Source organism: Empidonax traillii, unplaced genomic scaffold (assembly GCF_003031625.1).
Source record: "Empidonax traillii isolate 1590-97213 ecotype Southwest subspecies unplaced genomic scaffold, ASM303162v1 scaffold8:size5222938, whole genome shotgun sequence".
Classification (NCBI taxonomy): Eukaryota; Metazoa; Chordata; class Aves; order Passeriformes; family Tyrannidae; genus Empidonax; species Empidonax traillii.
The window spans coordinates 467,972-474,630 of NW_020955201.1; the positions used below are offsets into that span (position 1 = coordinate 467,972).

The window sequence follows — 6,659 nt, forward strand, 5'->3', positions numbered from 1 at the left end:
ATTTATCGGGAGCAGATATTCTTTATATGGAAAACTCAAGATAGCCTGCTTTGTTCGGTGTTCCTGAAGGGACAAGTTTGCGTCACTACTGTTTTTAGACAGGCTAGCTGACATTTGTTAGTACAGAAACGGACTTTTTATTTGTGTAGCATTTTTATTATTGTCAGAAGCAGGGGAGGGGGGAGGAGGGGTGTCAGGGGGGAAGTTTGGAAGTAATAAATGCCAAGTAAAAGTTAAAGAGTTTTGCCGTCAATGGGCAGAATAGTGACAAGTTTCACCCTATGGTCACTTTTTGTGCTGTGGTGTCCCTTGCAGTTAAGCAAATGTCCCTATCACAAGGAGCAGAAAAAATGTAGAAGTTTGTAACTTTATACACTACTATATGCCATTTTGAGTCGTATCAGTTGTTTTAAATTATGATTATGGTCTGTGAAACCACCTTGATTATTGGCTTAAATATTATCCTGGGAGAACACGTGTGAAATGTTTCTTCTGCTGGCTAAAAAGCTGGCACGAAACAAGCCAGTAGAGCTGCTATTCATAAGGTATGAGTGTTTTTATACTAATGTTTTTTCAAAAGGAAAAAAGCGACCATCTGTTTAATGGTAGAAAGTTAAAGCAGGAATAACAAGTGGTCTATTTCACATCAGTGCAAAACTGTTCCTTCCGTAAATATCCATTCTTTGTGTTTCCTACTTGGGGTAGATGGAAGTGCTGAGTTATTTTATAATTTTTAACCCTCTATTGTAAATAAATATTTTTACTCTTACTCAGTGTTAACTGAGAATCCATATAGGCGTTGTGCATTTTTCTGCTGCAAATGTACCTGACTTTAAAGAGGGGAACATGCTGGAGCTTTTTTTAATTGTCTGCACTATTCTTACTCAAATTGGTTTTGCACTTGAGTGAAGGCCTAAAAATACCTTTTATAAAGTGTATGGCTGCGTGGCAGGTAGAGGAGAGAGACTTCATAGACTTCACAAGAAACATGAAATAAATGCATACCACATGTTATTTTGGTTTTAATATTTGGATGCTTTCCTACTTTTCAGATATACTTAATACAACAGTGGGTTGTGGAAATATTCAAAAGACTTTTTAAAGCAGCATTAAATATTGCCTCAGCATATCCCTTATATGGCATATCAGTGAATAGTACATGCCATATATGCAGTTATGTTTTATGTGTTACAAGGTTATTCAATATTTAATGCCATCTCTTTAGCCAAATCAGTGTGTCGCAGCATTGTGAAACTAAAAAGCCAGCAGTGGAATTTCAAGGCTACTTACTCTTACTGGGTCCAGATGCCTTCCTTTCTCAGGCTGGCTCTCTCTTCTGAGTGGGGGGAGCTCAGAATCTGCTGCCTGGGGAAGGCTGACCACACATTTCTTCATCTCTCTTTTTAAAGGTGGACCTGTTCTCTACACTCTTATACTTGTAATTCATTTACTAATATAAGAGATTCTAGAGCAATAAAACTGTCAGAAGAACTAAAGCTAATACAGACAGGGCAGATTCTCCTGTAGAAATGGACTTAGATAGTTAAGATACCAACTGGGTCTACTTGTTCTGAGCTTTATCTCAGCTACCCTATCTTCACAAGCTCAGCCGTAGACCCAGCTGTTGCATGAAAAGACTGGAAGGATAGATGCCTACTTTGCTTGACTTGCCACAGGAAGTCTTCCCTTTCTTAGAGTGCTGCTGAGTAGCGGTAGCCACTCCTGTTTTGTATAGGGTTCCAGACATTTAGAGCCCAAAGAGTAGGCTATGGAGTAAGACCTGAAGGGAGTCTAGTTCCTGTCATCTGAATCTGCTGGCTGTACATGAGTGAAAGTTTTGGGCCCACTGATCCAAGAGATGTTTTTACTTAATAGTAGTACTACCTATGAAACTTGTCTAGCTTTCTGTATGCCTTGGTGCTTCATGAAAATTTTACAAGGGGCATTCATTGTTGTTTTGTTTGTTTTTTTGGTTGGTTTTTTGGTTGATTTTTTTGGTTGATTTTTTTGGTTGGTTTTTTTTGGTTGTTTTTTTTGGTTGTTTTTTTGGTTGTTTTTTTGGTTGTTTTTTTGGTTGGTTTTTTTGGTTGGTTTTTTGGTTGGTTTTTTGGTTGGTTTTTTGGTTGGTTTTTTGGTTGGTTTTTTGGTTGGTTTTTTGGTTGGTTGGTTGGTTGGTTGGTTGGTTGGTTGGTTGGTTTTTTGGTTGGTTGGTTGGTTGGTTGGTTGGTTGGTTTTTTGGTTGGTTGGTTGGTTTGGTGTTTTTTTTTTGTTTGTTTTTTGTTTTATCCACAATTGGCTTTTAGGCTGACTCCTTGCCAGTGTGAGAGCATTAATTTTATGGTTTGGTTGGCCATTTTTGCCTTTTACTTATGTTCCTTTTGCCTTTTCAGTTACTTTTACCTACACTATCAGATTCTTGTGGCCTGCTAGACTGTACCGTTTCTATGAGCAGTATCATACTTTCGTGACACTTGGGATAATGAGAATTGGCTGCTAGTACTAAGAATTTTGTTTCTTTGTACAGATTTACTTGATGTAAGCATTAGTCTGTTTGAGGTTCTAAGAAATAAAAAAGGAGAAGGTAGTTTCCTTAAGGAGGAGTTTTCCAACATTAGACTTAGCCGAATTTCAGTTGCAGCAGTTCTTTGTGGAAGTGATACCTGGATAAGAAACATCCCAGCCGGAATTTCAAGTCTTGGAGTGGGTTTTCAGGATTGACAGGTAGAAAAATTCTCTTCAGTTATGAATTGGAAGTGTTTGATATTCAAATTGCTGAGCCTTTAGATGCTGGGGATTACACCATGTGCTTTTACAACAAAGAAACATGTATGCCATCATGTGTTTACTTCTTTTTTGTTGCTGTAGCTATGTGTACCCTTAAGAGTATTTAGATTCCTGCCTGGAATGACATTGTCTGGAGTAGAGAACTAGAGAGAGTGAGAAGGTCTCTCTCTGGTTGTAGGCATTCATTTATATAGATTGCTGTGTAGATTTACAAAGGGATAAATATGTACACATATACACATACACTTTCTTAGCATGGAAAAAATCACTAAATGCTTTCTGTTTCATTCTGTGATACGTATTTGGTTCTCTCTACCACTTTCACTCTTTGATCTTCTCTCTGTATCTTCTCTGGCAAACCAATAACCTTTTTTGTGTATATGTCCTTTTCTCTTGTTTCTTTGTGGTAGTTACAGTGAAACAATGTTATTACTGTCGGTCTTTCTCTGAGTCAGAGGAGGTTTTCTTTCCCAAAAGCTTGAAATTTGTGAGTGCTTGCCCAGTTGCCTCTGAGCCAAAGGAGACTCCTAGATGATTTGTGTTGAGTCTTCATTTTATTTGTGTACAGTCATTGAAGTGGTAGTTAGTCTTTAGTGATATGGGATAAAATATTCATCAGTCATCAAGTATATGTCCCAACAGTTCATAACCATTTCTGAAACCTTAAAACACAAAGGAAAATTATAACTTATATTGGAAACACAGAGTACAGAGTGGTCAAACTTTGTTGTAGTTCTATTACTTATGGGACAACATGCTTCCTGGAAAATACTAAGTGGGTTTTTTGAACTTCTCAGAGTTGACTGAGTAGGTTCAGTGATGTTAAAATTATGATGTAAACTCTTGCTATTGGTTCTTGTTTTATTCTTTTGTCAACATAGTGTACTATAAGTAAATATACTATAAATGGATTGGTTTGCTTAATAGTAGGTATTAAAAGTGGTCCTGTTGATACATAAGAAAACCAAGCATACTTATTAACATAAAAACTGTGACAAAACCATGTTATTCTGTTGATGTTGTCTGAATCTGTGTTCCAACTTGAATTATTTTACTTTTGTTACGTAATAGTAAACATCAGTTTAAATTTTGTTTTAAAAGTGATTCTTTTTGATGTAACAGTGTTGTTTTTAATGTATATTTGGAAGTTTGAAGAGCTTTACCTTTTCCTTACTTTCAGCTTTCTTCACTCACTTTTGTGCCTACAAGCAATAGAGTGGGAGCTATTATCCTAGTAGATGAGTAAGTTTAGAGAGAAGATTGTTATCCCAAAAGGGGGGAGGAGGGAGGAATAAGAATTACATCTGTGCAGGCTATCTGTGCTTTCAAAACACACTGTAATTAAATGTATTTTGTTAGAAAAATCTGTTGGACTAATGATCCCACTGCTTGCTGTGCTACCTAGTGAAGTGAAGTGTTAATGTACCTTGGTAATTGTATTTCCTTTCATTCACAATAAGGTCTGTGTGTTAGGGGGATAGTTTTACAGTCTCACTGTCAGGATGGATGTGTTGTTTTTAATCTGGTTGGTTTACTTGACCAGTCTTTTTGTTCAAGCAATTAATGTATTTCAAGTTCTGGTTACAGTCTGAATAAGCCATCATTGTTTCTTAGCTTTAGCCAGACTGGTGAGGATTCATCTGGTCTTATTCCTGTTTTTTTGCTTTGTTTTCATCTTATAAAATACTGTTTTGTTAGAATTATGTTGAGATCAATAGAAGGTAACCAAAGGATATTATTGTAGAAAGCCTGAGGAAAGCTGAAACATGAGCAAAATAAAAAAGAAACTTAGAAAAGTGCTAGAACATGCTGAATGAGACTGTAATTTTTGATTTTTTTTCCCCCCCACTATTGTGGTTAATATCTACTGTGACAGTAGGAGACTGTCTTTATTTTTCTTGCCCAGAGAATCTAAAGGACACTGGTGCAGACATCATTTCATATGCTGTGGTTGTTGGGACACATCACATGATGTGGGCACAGCACACAGATTCACTCTGTTGTATTTGGCTTACATCTGCTACTGATGTTCTACAGTCACTAGAGTTCTTGCTGTATTAGACATTGACTGATCTTTCTCAAATGTAATTTTTAAGCATCCAGGAGCTCATCCATGCAGTGGTTATTAGTTGCCTCTTCTGCTCCACTTGTTAGAGAGCTTCAAAAAGAGCTTCTCTTAGTGATAAGATACACACCTACTTTTGTGACTGAACATACTGATTGATGGGCTTATCTCTGATAGCTCTTTGTTAAATCTGGAAATTGTGATCAGACTAGTGGATTTCAGGATAGGTTTCCCTTGAATTTGGGTGGAGAAGAACCTACAGCAAAGGCAAATGCAGCATCCTGCACCTGGGAAGGAATAATCCAGGCACCAGTACTGCCGGCTGGGGGCTAACCTGCTGCAAAACAGCTCTGCAGAGGAGAGCTGTTGTGTCCTGGTGGACAAGGTGTCTTGGTGAACAAGAAGCTGTCCTTGAGCCAGCAGTATCCTGGGGTGAATTAGGACAAGCACTACCAGCAGGTTGAGAGACTTGATCCTGCCCCTTTTCCTTAGTTCTGGTAAAGCCGCATTTGGAGTATTCTGTGTCCATTTCTGGGCTCCACAGTATAAGAGAAACATGGAGCTCCTGGAGCAAGTCCAGCAGAGATCTACTGAATTGGTCTGGAGCATTTCTCTTATGAGGAAAGGCTAAGAGAGCTGGGCCTCTTAAGGCTGTTCAGCCTCAAGAGGAGATGACTAAGGGGGGACCCTGTTAATGTGTATAACTATCTATAGCTCAGAACAATTTGCAGATTGATCTAGTCAATAGAGAGACATCACAATGGTAACCTGCCACTGACAGATGAGTATAAAAATACTGGGGTCGTGTCAGAAAATATATACTACCCTTTTTTTCAGTTAGCAGTGGTCTTCCCTAAATAAATGCTGAGGAATAAAGAAAACTATCATGCTGTATTGTTTGGGAAATATTGTAATTAATATTTTAAGTAGCATCTGTTTTTCCAATGAAATTCTGGCATATTCAGTTTTGATGATTAGAAAACAAGAACTGGTGCAGTTTCCTTATCCCACCCATTTTTTTATTCTGCACATGCAGTAGTGACTTAGATGTTCTAGCATGCAGTAGCCTGCTATTGAACTCTATCAGTTGACTTCAACCTAGGTTTAAAATAATGTATTAAAGAAAATTTTTTAAAATATTATACACCAATTAATTCTGTTTTCCTCCCTCAAAAAAATGTTGAAGCATATGTCAAATGACGCACTGCTTACTGGTAGGAAAATGGCTTTATATATATGATCAAAGTGTCTGTCTTTTCTAACTAGACTGGTTTAAAACACAGTTATTAACATCCAAATAAATAAAGGGAAATCAAGGATACATGTAATCTGTTTTATAAAAATTATTAGTTTAAGCGTTTACTCCTAAACAAATTAAAAATCTGTGTTAATGGTGAGTAGACTAAGGTAATCCTGTGTAATGTTTAGGGTGTTGGTTATTGAAAAAAATACCATTCAGCTGCTTAATTTTCTGAAACAATGTGAAGTATTGTGCATTGCAGTGTTTAGTTTAATAGAAATGTTCATACCGTAAGTTCTCTTAGTGCTTGATTATAATATTGTGTTCCAGAGTTAAAAAACATAATTTCTCTCAAGGCAATAAGGTAGTTGTAGAACAAATGCTGTTTCTTTTTTGTATGTCAGTAAGGGAATACGTTACTCTGAACATTTTTTATGTATCTGACCGAATTGTTATTTTTTGGTTTTGGGGGACATACATGAATGTAAACTTACCTGTTGCAAGCTTGAAGAGGAAGTGTCAATGTTTTTATTGTATATTTTCATTTGTATCAGTATATATGGTGTTCCT

General features: G+C 36.9%; 1 protein-coding gene across 9 annotated transcripts in view; it reads left to right on the plus strand.

The window, feature by feature from the left end:
• The window catches only part of MAST4 (microtubule associated serine/threonine kinase family member 4), a 276,825-nt gene that overhangs the window by 175,366 nt on the left and 94,800 nt on the right, over positions 1 to 6,659 (plus strand). The gene's annotated exons all lie outside the window — the stretch shown is intronic.